Source organism: Marmota flaviventris, chromosome 7 (assembly GCF_047511675.1).
Source record: "Marmota flaviventris isolate mMarFla1 chromosome 7, mMarFla1.hap1, whole genome shotgun sequence".
Lineage (NCBI taxonomy): Eukaryota > Metazoa > Chordata > Mammalia > Rodentia > Sciuridae > Marmota > Marmota flaviventris.
Genome location: NC_092504.1, coordinates 18,842,716 through 18,862,879, shown reverse-complemented (window position 1 = coordinate 18,862,879; position 20,164 = coordinate 18,842,716). Strand labels below are relative to the sequence as shown.

Below are 20,164 nucleotides of genomic sequence, written 5' to 3'. Positions count from 1 at the left end.
ATCTTTGACTCATTTAAACCCACTCGGTTGACAATGTCAAAAGAACAGTTTCATCAGTAAACCAGATAAAGTTTTATTTTGGGGTTTTATTGCACTTCAATAGATTACTAACAGGCTAGAAAGCCAACTAGCACCTTAAGCCGGGGACGGCTCTGAGGCCCGCAGAGCAGAGCTGATGAAGTCCTGGGCGGCTTTCTCTGCACCATGTCCATCTACAAGGGCTTTGATGAAAACAGCCAAACACATTGCAAATGGGGATGGAGTTATCCTTACACTGTTTGTCAAAGGCTGCTATTTTAGGAAGTAGGATAGTAACAGTTGCATTAGAAAAATTTAAAAAACTATTTCCTCTACTTAAACTGGTCCTAAAGTACCAGTTGCCAAGAAACAATGAGGTTGACTCATTATTTACAGGTCTTAAAATACTGGTTTATTTTTCCAGAATCTTGGTCATGTTCCTTCTTTGACTGCACTAGTTTAAATCAAGTGTGATGATGCTTTGGGCAAACTGTAAAGCGCTGCCTGAGTCATGAAAAGGGAAGGCATTAGCACAGGATACAGACCCAGAAATAAAGTTGATCTTAAGCAAATATACATCGTACTCATTAGGAGGTTATTTAAAATGCTTGTTTACACTATATTAAACAGTTGCATCGTGGGCCTCAGCCCGGCAATAATGACTAAATCCATATTAAATCTCTGCCTCTGCTGTAGCCAGATCGGTCAAGTGACCTCTCCAAGCATCCCTAAGCTTTGACCGAACTCATTTCAGGCTAATGAATCTTCCCCAAGCATCACTAACTAAGCAAGTAGCTTAAATAAAGTAACCAGATAATGTACTGTAATATAGGGATCTTTGAGAATACTCAAAATATTCCCTTTCTAGAGAATTTTGAGAAAATGCCTCATTTTCTATTTGGGCATATACCATATTGAAGAAGTCTTTGTCAATATTCAGCACTGGTCAAATGCTAGTTGTTATTAGTTCTTTTATGCCTATGGTATTTAGAGTAAATAGCTACAGGTTTCCCTTAAATGTCTTGAGTTGTCTGTGTGTGTGTGTGTGTGTTTGTGTGTGTAAACATTATCTTTACCACCCACCACATTAAATACAGTTCAGGACACGAAATAGTTGCTAACTAAAATCTGATCATTCGAATAGGAAAATCATCTTTAACCCATTTAGGAATTTAAAGACATCAGCCTCTAACAGCCACGTAATTATGAGCCACCAAGGATCAGAACTTAGAGAGGGAGGAATATTCTTGAAGCGTTTCCCCTGACCCCCAAAGGACATTTCCTAAAAAAGGGAATTTTTCTCTTGAAAGTAGGATGAATATCTCTTTTGTTCTGTATTTTCCTACATGGGGAATACTGTCCTTTTTATTTTACTGTTTAATTTTAAACACATATTTAGAATTGGTTTTCTAGGGCAGTGTTTGAAAACCGTAAGGCAAAAAACTGATGAAAGGATATCAGAGGTTTTTCTTAATGTGATAGGTTTTGTTTTGGATTTTTTTTTTCCCTTAGAAAAGCTCAGAAAAAAAGAGGAAAGTCAAAACTATACCTCACTCAAACACTTAAAGATAACCGCAGATCATATTTTGATGTATATTCTTCAATCTTTTTTTCCTAGGCCTAGGTACTTCAGGTGTAGAGGAGCCTCACATGTGAGTATGTGTATGATCTGATTTTAGCTCATATCCTGTAGTATTCCACAGACCTCTGCATCATTTTCAGTTTCCTGGTATAACTATAGGACCATTTATATAATTACCTTTTATTAGGTGTTTAGGTTGTCACCAGTTGTCACTGAACTTGGTGCACATCTGGGATTATTCCTTGAGAATAAGACCCAGTTAGTTCTGCTGGGTTAAAGGACTCACAGAAACTTGTTTTTGAGACAGAGTCTCTCTGTGCTGCCCAGGATGGCCTCCAACTTGAGCTCCTCCTGCCTCAGCCTCCTGCGTAGCTGGGGTGGCAGGCGTGTGCCACTCTGCCAGCTTAAAGGACATAGGAATTGTAAGGCTTTTGTATTTATTGTCTCTCCAAAAAGATGCATCAGTTTATGTTCCTGAAAACACATCAACAGCAAAACACTCTCCTGACAGCGACAGGTGAGGGCCCGGACGGAGCTGCTGTTCAAGGAGTCCTCCTATTATGGTATTTTCTTTGTCTAATTCAAAACTCAAAACTAGATCATTTTAATCACCATCTCAGTCAAAGGTCGTACCTGCAACAATGAAAACCTTCCTTCATCTTAGGTCTTGCAAATTCTTTTGGCTGCTGGAACAAATCGTGGGTCACAGGAGCCAAGCAAATAGTTTATGTCAAGAGTTTCATTCTGGTTATCAGGTGGGAGGATTATTTTTTTCCTTCCAGCATCTCTGTGGATACCTACTGACTTATGTTCTGTGGAGATCTGTGGAGAAAAGCCTTTCTTCCTCTATTCACTGAACTACTTATACTTCAAAACAAGGCATCAGCCTGAGCTGCACACAGTACCTCTTTTCATCCCCGAGAGGATCCCGAGGGAAGAGGAATGTTGACTACGTACTTATGCAACGTACTTTTGTTGTTCTGGTTGGGACCTGGAAGCGACAAACCTCAGAGATATTTGCGAAATTAAAACTAACCTTTTGTGGTGCCGGGGATCAAACCCAGGGCCCAGACCTGCTGGGCAAGTGTCCTGCCACGGTCCCCCACCCCAGCTTGCCTATCTATCTTCGGTTCTCAGTCGTCATCCTCACAACTTCCACACTGCGCTTGGACCCTGTCCATTAAAGTAAGCTCCCCTCCCCTCAGTCCGGCCCTTACTACCATCTGATCCTCCCTCAGAGGGTGTGTGGCGAGAGCAGGGACTGTCCATGTGCCCACGTCCTGTGGGCCCAGTGGCACCCCGGGTTCTCTTCTTCCTGGCCACCTTGTCAGTTTCCTGTTACGCCCCTTGTCCCTGAGGGCTCAGGTCCTTGGCCCTCATTCTCTTCTCCATCCCATGGTCACCACCAGGAGATGCCTTCAGCATCCACAAGTGGAGGGCTATCCAGGGACGGAGCTTCACAGTGACACTGGACCCCCTGTGCCTCTGCAGCCCCGTCACATGGCCGGCTCCCTGGCCTCGTCCCCTGGTCTGTCTCTGCTTCTGGAGCCTTAAGCTGCAGTGTGGCTGCTGCTGGCCCCACAGGCTTCTTGCCCATTTCCACTTATTTCCAAGGTCTTGGCTCCTTCTCCGACCTTCCCGCTTCCCAGAGCATCAAATAGGCCCTTCCTCTTTCTTTTGGCCAGTGAGAGACCACTCTGTTGACAGAACCTCGAGGACCACCGTCTCCTGCCCGTGTCCACCCGTCCACAGAACCCCAGCCTCAGGTCAGTGCAGCAAATTGCCTTGTTGGCCCTCCACGCGGGCCGCCGCCTGCAGCTGAGAAGCAAACAGAACCCCAAACAGCAGTGACACAGTAGCCATGCCAGAGAACGCCACGGTGATTTTACTGTCCCCAACCTCAGTGCCATTGAGCAAGCCTCACATGGAAGCCAGGTCCACTTGCTGTCCACAGCCGCAGCTCCGCCCACCACCTTTTGTCCCCAGCTCCCTGGCTACGATGGGCTCTTTGTGAGGTGAGGAGAGTCTCACTCTGTCACCTTCCCAGCTTTCCCTCCACCCGTGCTGGGAATGTCACCTGCCCTTCTTCTTCTGGACCAGGATCCACCGATCACAGACCAAGTTAGAAAGAGCAGACCAAAATCTCTCCCAGAGGAAAGCCTCTCCGGGGACCTCCTGCGTGCCAGCAGGGGTGGCTGACCAGCACCCTCTTCCCTGTGCTGCGTGGGGTGGAAGGTCAGCTGATGTTGGGGATAGTGCATCTGAATGACACGAATCTGTGTGACTGAGGTTGGCTGCTCTCAGGAACTCACAGTTTCCTGGAGCAAAGGGGCAAAGTTCAAGGCCGGGTGACCTCTGTGTGCGGGCCTCAGGAGAGCTTGTGGACGCTCATCATTTCTTCTCTGTCTCCTCCCACTCACTTCTTAATGGCCTCAATCAGAGTTCAGCCTTCAACACTTCCTGGAACTCCTCCTTTGTTTTAAAAGACGCGTCTCTGACTTTGACTCTTGAGCAGTCCTCTGACCTCTGGGATGTCTCTCCTGCCTTCATCTGGTCTCCTCCTCCTGACCTCCGCCGCTGGGGTTCCTGGAGTCCCACTGGGGATCTGTTCTTCTCCACTCTGCCCTGGTTCTTTCAGCCATCTCCCCGCGTGTGGAACCAGTCACGTGGCTCTCTTTCCAGACAAGACCTCTCTCCTGAGCTTCAGAGCTACTTCACCCAGAGCCCCACGGGATTTCCAGCATGTTATGTCACAGACCACGCCTCATCCAAACTGCTTTGCCCTTGGATTCCGTATCTGGGCCCAAGGCCATGCTACTCATCCTACGTACGAGCTAATTTGTGGTGTACCAAGACCACCCCAAACTCTGCGACCTCAGCCAGCAAACGTGGAAGTCAGTGCCAAGTCGCACGGATCAGCAGGGTGAGTTCAGCGGACGGTCCTTCCGGTGGACACAGTCGGTTCACTCATGGATCTACAGACAGCTGGCTACTGGCTGGGGACGGAGGCCAAGGGCGCCATGTGCCCAGCTTTCCATCATCCAGTGGCCCCCCCGGGCCCTCTGACAGCAGTGATCATGGACCCCAAAGAGAACAAGGCGGAAGGGGCCAGGTCTTGTGAGACCTGGATTGGAACCCGAAAAGCTTTCCTCTGTCTCACGCTCAGGGAGTGCAGAGGTGCTCCATCTCTTGATGGGAGGGTCCTTACGGCCACATCATAGACCAGGCAGGTGGGGGGGTTCACGCCATTCCTGTGCTTCACTGCACCCACATCGGGGTCACTTTGTGGCTTCATTTTAAGGCAGCCGTCTCTGTAAAGACCCACCTGCAAACCCAGTCACCTTCCGAGGGGCCTGGGTCAGGCTTCAGCGTGACTTTTTCTGAGGGGATGCAGCTCTGCCCATCCAGACTCCCACCCTCCCGGCCTCTTCCTGGCCCGAGGCAGTGCTGTGAGAGTCCGGGTTGGAACCAGGCCCTCTGTTAGTAGAATGGCCACGGCCAGCGGTCCCATGTGTCTTGCCCCTGTTTCTTAGGTCTTCTCTCCTGGACGGTGAGCCCCCGAGGGCAGAACCGCGACGTGCCTTTGTGTCTCCTGCACGTGGAGTAGAGAGTGACCGAGGCAAATGATGCGAAGACTTTCTGCTCATGAAAAAATAAGTGCAGCTGACGACCCTGGTCCTCCAGACCCCCCATCTCTGGGGACCTGGGGTGGGCATGCGGCCTGCTGCCTTTTGGCTGCAGTGCCATGATTCTGGCCCCCAACTTGTTCTGAGTCCTAATCTGATTTGTACAGGACGACGGAAGGCTCAGGGCGTGGGGCCGCCTAGGACCACCTGGGAACGTGTGCAGCTCGAACACGTTCTGCTAACTACAGCCATGGGCTGCACGCTATGACAATGACCTTAGACTTTTCAGGCCTCTCCAGAGAGACAACCAAGAGGGGTGTCTGTCGTCTCTCTAAGTATCTATTGATTGATCAATCAATTTAAGGAATGGACTCAGGCCCTGGTAGAGACCTGGTAAGGCCAAAATCTACAGGGTGGGCTGGCAGGCTGGAGATCCGGGAAAAAGCTGCAGTTCTCGTGCTAGTGGAGCTTTCCCTTTGTGCTCAGAGGAGGTCAGTCTGTGTTCTCTCCAGGCCTTCAACTGCTTGGACAAGGCCCACTTGCCCCAGGCAAGGTTTTCTGCTTTACTGAAAAGTCCACCAATTTCAATGTCAATCATCCATAAAAACACTGTCACAGAAACATCCAGAATAACCGTTTGATCAAATATCTGGGCATGATGGCCCAGCTAAGTTGATGTATACAATTAACCATTACATAGTCAAGCCCTGCTGGCCCCATGGGGCACTTCATGGTATAGAACGCAATATCTGTTCCTGTAGGCAGAAAGGCTGGACTAAAATCACTTACTGGTGTATGTAGAGGCACAGAAGACACCGTCACTGAAAGTGCCATTAGAGTCTTGCCTGATGTGTCAGCCAGCATTTTCAAAAGATATTCAGTGGTCTCAAGAGGATTTTAGGTGCAGGAGTAAGACATGATAAGCTCCGAGTATTTAAGGAAACCTTATTATCCTTATTTGAGGATATTAATTCAGTTCCCATCAATAAGACAACACAAATATAGACACAGTGTTCGTTTTTATGCAAAAATGAAATCATAGCCGTGGTCTGTGTAGGGAAGGCAGATATCATAGATAACAAAACAATGAAAATCAAAGAACTATTTGATTAGAAACCCAAGCTGGAGTGCTGATTATCTCAGCTTAGTTATCTTCCTTACTATTACTCTCAGATCTATTCATGATTCACATCAAATTCCCTGTAGTTTCTGGTCTTTGAGCAGACTCGGGAGAGTTCTGAAAAGAGATCATTGTTTTCTCAGGCAGTTTTTGGTTCCTGAGACAGTCCTTCCCAGCAGAAGAGGTGTCGGTGGGTGGTCATTTGAGGGGCAGCAAGAGGCCGACAGCCATGCTCCCACGGGGCCTTGAGGACACTCAGAGAGGTACACGTCTGGAGTAAGCTGCTGTCTTTTCTTCACTCGCTGGTGAAGATGACAGTAAGCGTCTGGCCCCGACGTCAGATGTAGTGTTTATGGCATCAAGGGAACAGAGAAATGTTACTTGTAGTGATAGATTCTACAAGGTGGTCATTGATACTGTCATCGTTCTTACTAGTGAGTGTGATCCAGGCTTCAGATTCTTCCATTTTCATCGGGAAGAATCTTCCAAATATACACGTCTCCCTAGGCAGGATTGTATGTGAATCGCACGTTGCTTCAAGGGTTTGACTTCCCAAGTTGGAATCCACGCAGGCAGAAGTTCTGGAAGGAACTCCAAGGATAGGTGATGGCGTGGGCCTGTCACCAACCCTAGGTTGACCTGTACAATGGGCCTCGCCTCGTGAAATTTGTGAGGTCATTGAGAGTTAAATGAGATAATACACACGAAAGCTCAGGACTGTGCTCAGCATGTGGGAAGCACAGAGAAGCGGGGATGATGACGCTAGTGCAAAAGCAGGGAGCCGGACAGGGACATGGCACCTGCGAATGCCAACCGGGGTACAAGAGACCACTTTTGGGGAAACTGAAATCCATTCGATCTGGTCATTTCGCTGTCTCCTCTGGATTTATTTCCACAGGCCTTGTTGATGAAGAGACCATGCAGTATTTTCCAGGAACACACATTTCTGCCTTGGCTCGGTCTCATGTCCTGACATACATCAGCCAGGCCATTTCTAGAAGGTCCATTGTCTGATTTAGATTTTACTGTTTTCCCCTGATTTTGGCACACAAAATGGGGAGGGAAAATCTGACCATTTATTTGTAGGGAATAAAAACTTAAAATACCAAATAAAATTAGAAGGCAAAACTCCAGAAAAACATGATTCTTCAGAAAATACAATCCAATTATAGGCGACAGGTAATATCTAGGTCTTTTTTGGTTGACCTATAATAAATGCAGATTGCCTAGGTGTTTAATATACAAGTGATATTTCCAAACCAAACAGTGGCTATTATTTCCACTATCGGTGGAAAAAGTAATCTTAAGGTAGAAATGAGGACTTCAGCCTTAGAAATGGGCGAGTCTCGTGAGCAAAAGGATATGAGAACCAGTCACTTTTTTTTTTAAATTAAATTTTTTTAGCTATAGACGGACATAATATCTTTCTGTAATGTATTTATTTTTATATGGTGCGGAGGATCAGACCCAGTGCTCCACATGTGCTAGGCAAGTGCTCCACCACTCAGCTCTAACCTGGGCCCCTGAAAACTTGTAATTTTTTAGCGCTCAAGTTGGAGGATGGTTCTTTCGACAAATGCTTTTGGCAGTCCTGTCACATGGCATGAAGGAGAGAGAATGGCGAGGGCTTTGTGGGATTTATCAGCTGGCAGGTGCAGGCGGAATTAAAACGGTAACACTGAATGCAGACACAGGACAATTTCTGAAAATTACTATGATGGTTTTATAACGGGGCCAAGTGGTGCGATAGACAGTGACCAGAGAAAGAAGGGGGATGGTCAGAGGAGTCTCGCTGGGAGGTGCTGGTGGGGGGAGAGTGGGAAGCACTTCCCCTGAGATCGAGGCTGGGGGAGTGAGGGGTTGTGGCCAGAGATAAGGTCCGAGGTAGTAGTCCAAGGCAGATCTGACCAGGGCTGGTGTACGGAGCTTGGAAATTATTTCAGTGACACTGGAATCCACTGCAGACTCTCAAGTAGGGGAGGGACCTGCTTCCTGTCTCCAGTGGATTTAGATTTTTCTTTTTTTGGTATCCTAGGGATACTTTACCACTGAGCCACATCCACAGCCCTTTTTTTTGTATTTTCTTTAGAGACAAGTTCTCACTGAATTGCTTAGTGCCTTGCTAAGTTGCTGAGGCTGGCTTTGAACTTGCAATCCTCCTGCCTCAGCCTCTGGAGCCGCTGGGATTACAGGTGTGAGCCAGTGAGCCCAGCTAGATTTATTTTATTTGAAGATCCCCCTGGATGCTCTGCAGTGGATGAGTGACAGGGAGGGACGAATGAAGGAGGAGGACAGTGGGAGGCTCTTGGGTAATGCAGGTGACAGAGGTGTTGGTGGCAGGGACTCAAGACGGAGACCCGTCTGCCCCGGTCAAGGGAGTCTGGGCAGTGGCCTCTGTCCAGCAGCCCGTTTGGTAAGAAGTGACGATGATAAACCTGAAGTTGGCTCCTCAGACGTTCAGCGGTGGACGCACCTTTCCACCAAAGGGGCTTCCTGCTCCGGGGCTCATGCAGTCAGATTCGTGCAGAGTGCTGAGCAGGGTCACATCCAGTCCTAAGGGAAACAGACGGAAGGAGAGAGTTAAGAAAATCAGTGTGACAAAAGCCAAGGGCAGGTGTCCCCGGTTCCTTGTCAGGAGCTGGAATTCCACGGTAGGTGGGAATGGAGCCGTGGCTGAGGACAGGGGCGTGTCCTCTGCTGAGCCCCTGGGGGTCTTAGAAATGAACCTGTTGATCATCTAATCAAGGAGACCTCTGCCTTGCTGGCTGCGGAGCAGGACGACGCCCCCGGGTGAAGTGCTTGGAGAGGAGATCTCCAGGAGCTGCGAGTCCTCTCTGCCGTCACCCCGTGGGAAAGGATGTCTCCTGGGACTGTTCCAACCCAAGTGTGCTCCTGAAATGTATGACCCCACTGGGGCAGGAGGGGGTTGGGTGTGGACGTGGGAGAGGTTAGGAGAGGGCTGAGGACACCGAGGAGCCCAAGGACGTGGCCCTGTCCTCTGTTTTGTTTAAGCTCTTTGTGCACCAACAGTGGCCCCGTTGCAAACGCAGAGGCATGCGGCACATCCTGGATCCAAGGTTGGGAAGGAGGATGAAGCCGCCTCTCATGGGAAGCAGGACCGGGTGCTGCAGTTAGAATGAAGGATGCTCCCTTCCCAGCCCAGGAGCCCCTCTCCTCGCACAGGGCTGCTGGTCTTGGTGTTACCCCATCACTACCAGGCACCAGTGCCCCGTTTCCCCCTCACCCACCTTTCACCACCTCAGAGCTTCTTGAGTATCCTTTCGTTTTATTTATTGGGTGAGTTTTTGTCTCTTTCTTTCCCTTGAGTGAATTAGAACATATAGAGCTTCTACACTCAATAGTGAAAACTCAGATCAACTAATTAAAAAGGGCCCAAAGACTTGAATAGACATTTCTCTCAAACAGATACACAAATGGCCAACAGGTATGAAAAGATGCTCAGAGTCACTAATGATCGGGGGAATGCCAACCCCAACCACCATGAGACGTCACCTCATATCTGTTAGGAGAGCTGTTAGCAAGCAAGAAACAAAAACAATCAACAGAGAACAACCACACTGGTGAGGATGTGGAGACAGTCGACGGTCCCCTTCCTTACCCTGATCTGTCTGCTACACATCGGGGTATAGAACCAGGCAGGCGTTAGAGGGTGTGTTGCTTTACTGCTGAGTATCTTTCAACCAGCAATGTTTTATAGAGTCTCAGAATACATTTGGCAAAAGTAGGCAAGCCCCTCTGCTCAATTAACTTAGAAATACCTATTGGTGAGATTTTCGGATCATTTTCATGTGCTCCTGCCCAGCCCCTGTTGCCCCACCCAGATCCGAGGACTTCAGAAGAGCTACACCTGTACCCTTGACCTCCGAAATGCTTTAAACTCAAAGCTGAGCAAATAGCAACCCATTTCTTTAGAGATTTGGAAGAACTGAACCCTGCGCATGCAAAACCGTTGTTATTTTATAATAACAATAAAACCCACGGCTGGTACTCTGCACAGAGCCTGAGTAAAATGCTCGAAGCCAGTACTGACAATCTGTGCCATCGGAATAGACAAAGAGGAATTGTCAAGATATTGATTTTGTATCAACACAGCCTTACTGACACATGATCTAGGAAACGTTGAGATGAAAGGCCAGTCAAGAGAGGAGATTAGAGAAGTCTTCAACCCAGAAAGACCATCAGTCTTGAGCTCTTACTTAATGTTCACGTCTGTGAAAGCCACCGCTGTTGGGTTGGGTCCTGGCTGACGGTGGGGATTGTCTTAACACCTGCGGCTGTTTGGGCAGAACTGGCCTTTTCATTTCTGGGCCTGAGTGGGAACAGCAGCAGATGTGCTGAGCTCCCTTCAGGTTCTTTAGTGCCAAGCCCTGCCTGGCCTCACAGTTAATTTGAGGGTGCCCAAGGAGATGTGCTTTCTCTCTCTCCTCTCCTCTCTCTCTCTCTCTCTCTCTCTTCCAGGCAGACATGAATGGAGTGGCTCAGTGTTTTATTCACCTTTTTTTTTTTTTTTTGGTTTCAGTGACTTAAAGACCCGACAAGAACAATTTCAGGAGGAAAAGTTTATTTGGGGGCTCACGGTTTCAGAGGTCTCAGCCGGCTCCATTCCTCAGGGCTGGAGGGGAGGCAGGACATCATGGTGCAAGAGTGTGGTAGAGGGAAGCAGCTCCCATGATGATCAGAGAGCAGAGAGTCCACTTTCCAGATAGAAAATACATATCCCAAAGGCATGCCCCAATGACCACCTCCTCCGGGGACACCCTACTGGCCTCCAGTTACCGCTCAGTTAAGCCCCTCAGGAGACAACTTACTGATTGGGTTGAGGCTCTCACAACCTGATCATTTGTCCTCTGGACCTTCTTCCATTGTCTCCCAGGTGAGCTTTTGGGGGACACCTCACATCCACCCAAACCCTCTCCCAGGCCTCCGTCGCCTGTGTCACTGTTCAAGTTGGCCTTCTCTAGGAGGCCAGTCCTGACTTTTTCCTTTCCATTGCCTTACGTCCCATCTCACACTCACACAGTTAGCAACGGATTGTGAGTAGCCTTTGTCTCCATCCATTTTCTGTTGCAAATAACATAATTTTACAGTTATGAAGAACAGAAGTTTGATTTGGCTCATGGTTCTGGTCCAGAGTCTAGGGGCCACATCTGGTGATGGACTCCTTGCTGACAGGGTCCTGAGGTGGCACAGGGTACCGCGTGTTTGAGAGACAGGGACTGTGTGGGCAGTCCAGCCAGACTGGTTTTTTTAGCAGATCCATTCTGGAGATAACCCATTAACTCATTAATCCATTAATCCACTTATCCCACAAATGGATTAATCTGTTCATGAGGGCAGAGCCCTAATCACCCCTTAAAGGTCCCACCTGGTCCCACCTCGTAATACCTCATAATGGGATTAAATTTGAACATGAGTTCAGGGGACAAACCATATTCGTATTTGTATTGCTCTCTGCTTTATTGTACTGGTTTCATCTTCCAATAGAATTATAGTTTTGTTTTTTTTTTGGTAGGAAAAGCTCTCAAAACTGACCTGCCCTTTCTGTTATAACTTTAGTTAATACTCTCACTGCTTTTTGCTTGGACAAGTGCAGTAGAATCTTCATGGAACCACTTAAAAACAGAGTTTCTGAAACATCAGTCTGGCTGTGGTAATCCCTGTGGGTCCCTTTGCCTTCTGTGGGACTTCCAAGGCCGGCCAGTCCTTGGTGACCTGGTTGGTGGTGCCTGCTTTTCCTGGTCTCACCTCCTTGCCTCCACACCCTCCTTTCCTCAGGAGCTCCTTCCTGGTGTCATGTGACACAAGCCCTCATTCTGCTGAGTCTTGATCCCTGCCCAGACTTCTCCAGCTCTTGTGCTTCTGTAATTATTATCATATTATTTAAAAAAAATACATTTTTTTGAACTAAAATAGTGACATTAAAAGTGAAGGAAGAGAGGTAAAGAATGTGTATAATAATGAACATTATTTGCCCAACCAGACAAATATATAATTTGTGCAGGTTAAAAAAGCATATTAATAACTTCATGAGGCTAACCAATTTAGGACTCAATTAGAAATGTGATCCCAGGAACTACATACAAATTATTATAATTATGGTGACAGGAAATGGGGCTCCTAGGAAATGGTAGGAGGTAGAAATTTAAAAGGGAAATATATTATTTAAAAGTCAGGCAGCTTGTCTTTGCGGCCCTAAGAGTTGAATTGGGAAAATTAAAGATCTCAGATCATAAAACTACCAGCAAAATGAAGTACTAAGCTAATCCACTCAGCAGAAAGCAGTTCACCACCATAATTGGAAATACAGGCTTGTGGTTACTTAATAGAAGCGAACATTTAATCATGTCAGGGCCACTGTGTGCCATAGATTTAACATACCATCTCTAACATATTTTGCAACTTGGACAATTAATTCCACACCTGCACTGTCCTGTATCCAGCTTTATAAAACATGTCCTCCCCATAAAAATAAATGTATGTGGCAAATAGCCTTCTTTCTTGTTTGCCAAAAAACAGATTATTATCCGGAAGGCCAAATTATCACCTGCTGTCAACAAATGGATTACCCAAGTTAAGGTCATTATTGTTGTGGTCTTTATCTTAGACATTGAAGCTGTTCCATGTGGACGTAGGCATGAGATGGATGATCTCGAATCTAGCTGGGGTTTCTATTAGACATTTTGAACTTCATTTTGCATGCTTGTAAGATTATGAATCAGAACTACCCAAGCAGCCCCACATATTTTTTTTTTAAGAAACTGCCTCTTTAAATGAAGAATTTTTCCCTTCCTGCTAAAGGTTTTAGATTAACTCAGCAGCCCATGAACCCTTTCATGTTGTCATCTGCTGACATTTTTCTTTCTGGATTTTTAGAAATATAATGCAAGATAAAAATACACTTGGAGGTGAAACAGCAAGAGGTAGAGATAACAAGAATATTTATTTAGTTTACTCCTCTGCTTTTATTTTTCCCCCTTATTGTTTATGGAATTTATGTTCTTTTTCCTTGTTCTGAAACTCTAGCGTCTGTTTCAGTTAACTGATTTCCATGTTTCTTTTTTATGTAATTAAACTTTTTGAAGACCCCCACCCCCATCCCCCTTTAAATGAGACATAACTGAGGAGGAAATGAATAGAAACATCTTTGCATAACTGATACGTTGAAAAATGCATGACCACTTAAATGTCACAACTCCACGGAGCATTTCTTTTTCATTCTAGTGCTACTGAATTTTAAGGACAAGATGTGTTTTGCATTTGTTGCTTTGCTTAAATAAGATAGCAGCGTACTCCTGGCTCCCACCGGGGCAGGGGCTGGATCTCCTTTTTCCCTTCTCCTTCCTTCTTCTTCCCAGTTTAAATGAATTCTTCATTCCTCCCTTCCTCTGCTCCCTTCCTCTCTATTTCTTTCTTTCTTTTCTTTGGCAAATAGCCAGGGCTGTGGGTGTGACAGAGGCGAGTCCAGCTTTGGGCTAAGGCAGCAAACTCTACTTTGGGGGTGACTATCTCTCTTCCTACCTCCCATGTCTCCAGGGTCCCCACTTCTGCCAGGGCCAGTGAGCCTCAGGAATTGCTTGGGCTCTGGGTGGTACCTGTCCCCTGCCTCTGGCCCTGATGGCACTTCTCATTTACTTGCTCTTCAGGAGTCAGGCTGCAGTGGCTTAGACTCCAAGAATGAGGTAAGGTCTGATTCAGATGTCCTACCAGCGGGATCCCATGGGCAGGAGAATACTAATCTGAAAGGGAAATAAAAGGACACAGGAACAATTAGGTTATTGCAAGACAAAATAAATCAAAGCTGGAAGAAGAATGTAAGGGTACAGGAAGTGGGTCAGGGAACGTCGGTTTCCTAAGAACCTACTATGGGTGGGAGGCTCTTGTGAGTATAGGAGCCTGGAAAGATGGGATTATGGCTGGATGGTGACTGGAGCATGTCCTTGTCCTTGTCATCGTCCCCACCATCCCATACTGTCTTTCTATAAGCGGTGACCATTTTTAAGGAACACGAATTTTTATGTTATTTTAAGTCTTAGCTTACTGTTGTGCTAGATTTCTTGGGAATTTGGGGGCACTGTAAACCAGAAAGTCTGTGCTTCTCCAGAGGCACCTCTGCCCTGCCAAAGGGAGAGCCACCGAGGGCAGCCACTTCTCACCAGTCACTGCCACGAGGACAGCAGCACTGGGCATGGACTCTGAATGTCGACAGAAGTGGGTGTTCCAGGATTATTTGCTTGTCTGCTTTTTTCTTGTGTGTGTGAAATCTTTGGATTTAAAAATGTTGGGCAGCTAAAGACAAAAATCCAAAAATTAACATTATCAAATAAATATGTTGGGATGACTGTATTTGGGGCTGGAGGCCATGACTGGACCTGTTGTTGCCTGCCATGGCTGTCCCGCTCTTTACCGTGAGCTAGTGGACCCACTTGGCAGCCCAGCCTCATGCTGCGATTGCTAGTCCCTTTTCCAGGAATTAAAGGAAGAAACGGATGAAGAATTTGGAAGAAAATCCGCATTCCATGAATGTCCTCGGAACACCTGCTATGTGCCAGAGGCCATGTAGTTCCCCGCCTCGGCCCTGTGGGTACTTCAGCTCTACTTCAGAGCACTGGCAGGGTCTCTGGAAAGTTCTCCACCACCGCCATATTGAAAGAACAGTTCAGGAGAACAATACGAAGCCTCCCTGGGTTCAGTGTCACGAGAATTGCACAGATCATCCTGTTACAGGAACTCAGAGGAAGGAGGGAGATGTCTCTTTGGGTTTGGTATAGCAAAGGGTCAAAAGATTAGGAATATTCTTCAAAACAACTTGGGTAAAGAGGAGAGAGGTTCACAGAAAGAGACTGAGGCAGTTTCTGTTTTGGAGGAATTCCTTTTGGAGAAAAAGTCTCCTTTTTGTAGTTCAGGGAATTGGCCCCAAAGGTTAAGTCACTTGCCCATGAGTTCATGGTAAATTCACGGGAAGTTCAGACCCAGAACCCCTGGACTCTTTGAGCATAACAGTCAACTTGGACCTTTGATATGCAGAGCTCAGAGTGGTCACAACCAATAGAAGCCTGTGGAGAGCCGCTGAAGAGTCCTTTTACCTGCAGGTTGGCAGCTGTCTAAGGCTGACTTGCATTTTTTCTGTTTCTCTGGAAATCATTTTACAGTGAAAATGGCTGCTGGTAGCACCCAGATGGTGGCCATATAGTCCCTAGGCGTGAGTCAGCCCAGTTCCAGTTGAGCATGATATATAGTCACTAGGAAATGCTAGAACGACTTCTAGTCTTGAACCTGGAAGAAGATTATAGAAGGACGGAGGGAACACATAGATAATTTCTGTGTGACATGCCCAAGGAGCACTAGCTGTTCTGTAGAGCCGTGATTTTCAGGCCCAATCTTATTAACTGCAAAGCCCTGTGCTCAATTGAACTTCTCACTCAAAACCCCTCCGTTGAAAACAGATAAAAATGGTGCTCCTACCTCCTCTCACCCAGCCTTCCCTTAGGGTGCTGTGTTTATCCCTGCGGCTTAGAAATCCAATATTGCATCAGTTCTTCTCTCGAACAATGAGAAGGATGGAGAAGAATCGGGGGAAGACAGTGTTCCAGGCCAGTGTTTTCCAAAGTGCAAGGCTTTGACACCCCCCCCCCCCGCCCCGGCAGGTAGGAGTCCGAAGCCAGGGGGAGAGGGAAGGAGATACAAGAATTTCTATGTTGATTTATTTTATATCTTATCCTTCTCAATTTCTTTTTGTGTAAGTGTTATGATATGCATAATATATCAGTTCAGTAGCACTAATTTATAATTGAATGGCATTATAAATTTTATTATATTATAAATTCAAAAGCACATTTTGGTGATATGTATGCGACCTTAATTTTACCAATGACATACAGGGTCAAAAATGTTTGGAGACCCACTCTCCTAGACTTTGAGTACCTTTTGTATTTCAAATTCCTTCTACTGAGGGACCTGGATCCCACCACGATAGAAATGAGAAGCCTAGGCATTCTGTAATTTGTCATTTATGGCAGGTTTTGAGGACATAAACATTGCAGTGGTATTTCTGAGAGGAAATGTTTATCATTATAGCTCCAAAACACATCACAAACAGAAACAATAATTTCATTAGTAGCCGAAAATTGTAATAATGCTGTTGAATATAAATTTCAGTGCCATGGTAATTCTAAAACCCATGGATGATGAATAAAAAATTGCAGCTGTGTTATTGGGAATAAACTTTATTGCTATGAGTGAGACACAAGTGGGAGGATTGATGGAGACTGAAATTTGGGGTGATGTTTTCAGCCAGGGGTCCGGGTATCATGAGTAGGAATGTGTTCTTCCCTCCAATATCATACCCTCGCCTCATGGAAACTCCCTCCTCTGGAAAGAAATGCATGGTGCTGGTTCACTCCAGTCTCAAATTGCACATCTCCTTCTTACTCAGTCTTTTATTATCTCAGAAATTCTGTTGCCTATAAACTCAGGCTCCTGTTGCCTTTCCCCAGTCCTCCATATTGAACCTACCACCAGTGCCTGGATGGTGTCTTGACTTAGTTTGTTCTTCTCCATCCCCTCTGGCAGCCCCTAGTCCAATCCTGACCACAGTGTCACCTCTACCTGGCTCGACTGGCTGCCTGTATACGTCTTTCTCCTGGGGTCATCTGCAGAGTAAGCCCTGCCATATGGCCATGGGTCAACCCCTCTTTAGCTAAAACCTTCCTGACTTCCCTTTCTTAGAGAATAAAGTCCAAACTCCTTAACATAGTCTTTAAAGACTTGTGGCATTCCCCAACCTCATCGCATGTACTTTTCTCCCTGGGTCACTGTGCTCGGCTTTTCACGTCTCTCTTCTGATTCTAGAACAGCAGTCCAGAGCCCCAGGACTCGGTTCCTTCAGCTCTCAGCTGCTCATGTCCACCCCTCAGGGTTTTGGCCACCTACCCCTTTCTTGAGAAACTCTTTCCTGACCACCCCAGATAAAGTGGCCACTGGGGGCTTCCATTGAAGTCCAGTCTGCACTAGAGCGGTGGCCTCCATGCCTCCAGGGGGCGCCTGTCCTCCAGGACATGGGTGAGAGGGGCACTTGAAGCTGTGCCAGGAAGCAGTCCTTCATCTTTTCCTTCCCTTTCTATGACCTTATCCCAGTCCCACAATGCCTTGTGTGTTTGCTTATTGTCAAATGTTTGACTAAACAAAAGCCCAGTCTTTAAAGGACAGGAAAGCTGGTGACTTCCAGGCTTGTAGTTCCACAGCTGATGAGGGGACAGACGCCATCCCATTCTGGCAAACAGGCTACCCGTGTGTTCATGATGTTCTGCTGCGCTCTCCACAAAACAGGCCAGACAGGCGTTCCTCGCCTGCGGTGGACCTGGACGCTGGGGTGTCTGGTACATGTCAACTCGTCTGCCACCTCTGCTCACCTGGGACCCTGGCACAGCTCAGAGCAGGGCCTCATGGAGCCACGCTGGAGCCTGAGGCAGTGGAAAAAAATCAGTAACATCCGTCCTGTCTTTACTCAAAGTTCAGACATTTGGTTTATCATGCATTTTTGGGTGTCGATTTTTCAACGTCGTGTTAAAATGCCATATTGCTTACAGAGAGTTCGGTAGTGTCCCTTCAGGTTTTGCATCTAAGGCAAGTGCCTAACCTGCTGTACTCTGGCCCAGAACATTGTATTGATCAGGAATACATAAGAAATATATCAGGAATCAGAGGTCTTATTTTGGCTGATAGAAGAGGGAGAATGTTGTCTGTGGTGAGCATAGAGTTGGATACGTGCCCTCCAGCTGCCCACCCTGCTAAATGACTCAGAACAGGACACCTTAGGGACTAGGAAATTTCACAGGGTTATTTTTAAATGGCTCAGTGCATTGAGGGCCAGAAGCAGGGCCATAAGAAAATGGTGGAAAGAGCAGGGCTTGGGCCTCTCATGGTGGCGGGTTCAAATCTTGCTTTTACCAGCTAATTTGCTGCATGCATGATTCCAGGCAAGTCATTTATCTTCTTTGAGCCTTAATATCTTTGTTAGTTAAAAACAGAGATTTTTTTTTTTTTTTTAACAAACCACCTATTTGGTGGGCTGTGGTGATCCTTAAATGATTGATTCTTTTGGCACCTGTCTATGCAGTACAGGTGCCAGCTCTGTTCAGGGCTCTGGGTTTCAGAGGTGAGGAAATGGCACTGGGATGTTGTCTCACTCTTCCGAGAGCCTGAAGGCCAGAGGGGTAGGTGGACATTCATCTGGGTCACTCGTGTGGTAAGTCCGCATGTGAGGAAGCCCAGGGAGGGCCTCCTCGTGGAAGCAGTGATGCAGATGCAGTGGAAGAGAGAGCCAGTGCGCCAGCCACGGCAGGTAGGAAGGCCCCTCAGCAGGGGGAACGGCTCGTGAAGACAGAGCGGGGAAGGGCCTGGCCTGTCTGCCCGTGTGACCCCTGTGCGGGGTGCTCACTTGTGTGGTTTCCCATTGCCAGCCTCTCTTCTGGGCTCTGGGTAATGTGGGGAGCTGGCTAATGCCACACTCAGGAAGACTTCTAGGTATGGAGCTGTATTTCTAGAGAATGTTCTAGAAAGGGGCAGGTGCAGCCCAATGGAGTGAAGAAAGAGGGGAAAGAGTTAAACCACAAAAAAGAGCCAACTTTACGATGGACATTGAATAAACAAGAAGGGACATTTCTGTGTCAGTTGCCATATTTCTTGGAAAATAAAAGTTATTTTTCTAGAAATAAGTAATCAGCAAGAAAAGGTCCTGAGCCGTGGAGTGCCAGTGTTGGAAAAAAAAATTCCCTGGTGTGTTAACATTTTTGAACAAAATGTTCAGGCATCCCTTGTTGACGGGACCCATTTTTTTTCCTGCCAAGTAGTGGAGTTTTGGGGGAATCTTCAAGGTTCCAGCTGGTAACAGGTTTCCATGGGCCTCTCTTGAATGGGCAAAAAATTAGGTGAGAAGGAAAATGAAGCTGTTGAATCTAATCACAGCAATGCATTGAGGGGATTTGACATTGGCAGAATCCATTTTTCCTGGAGGTCACAGAGCAGGTGGAAAAGGGCCACTAATTCTGTCCCTCAGCCTCATCCTTTCCCGAGCCAGGGGTGACCTCAAAGAGCATGGGGTTTCCGAGCCCCTCCTCCATGAATGCTGTGCAGTGTGTTATCACACAAGTGCCATTTACAGCAGCTGATACTGCCTGGGACTCCTCACTGAATCCACCAGAAGGAAGCGGCTCTTCATGGCCCTTTGCATTTGAACTAGTGACTGAGAGGTGAGAAATTCTATTTTCCATTATGAAGTCCTCAGCTCTCCTGGGAACCCGGATGGAGCTGTGACACTGAGGGGGTCCTCTCTGTGGCATGCTGCATGCACTCTCAGTGAAAAGCTACACCAGACTGAAAGTGAATCCTCCATGGGAATCCAGGATGCCAGCTTAGCAATCAGCAGCTCCGGCTTCCCTGAGGGGGGCCTCACTGCCAAACTGCAAAGAAATCCCACGTGAGAGGTGGCGGGTTCATAGCAAAACTCCCCCACCGCCTGTTGTCTGTGCCCCTCATTAGCTCAAGGACTTTCTTCCTGCTTTGGGGTCGAGGGAGTGGTTCTAAGCAGTGGCCTGCCAGGGATCAGAGGGACTCAAGTGAGGATTCCAGACAACTCAGAGATTGCAAGACAGTGACCGCAAGAAGAGCCATCAACAGGTTGTCCTCCCCGTCGAGGGTCTTCCTTGGGTAGGAAAAAGCAGCCAGAGAGGCTTGGTGTTGTGTAGTTAATAAAGGCTTTATAAGAGCCAGGAGAACACCATCTGGTCCTGGGCCCCTGCC

General features: G+C 47.1%; 1 protein-coding gene across 3 annotated transcripts in view; it reads left to right on the top strand.

Moving 5' to 3' along the window:
- The window catches only part of Ppargc1a (PPARG coactivator 1 alpha), a 607,642-nt gene that overhangs the window by 11,251 nt on the left and 576,227 nt on the right, over positions 1 to 20,164 (top strand). The window contains exon 1 of one of the 3 annotated variants that reach the window (XM_071614193.1): positions 4,195 to 4,523. The exons of the other annotated variants lie outside the window; for them this stretch is intronic. The gene's annotated coding sequence lies outside the window, so the exon portion shown is untranslated. Of the gene's footprint in view, positions 1 to 4,194; positions 4,524 to 20,164 lie in introns of those variants that run through there. 3 annotated transcript variants of the gene reach the window in all.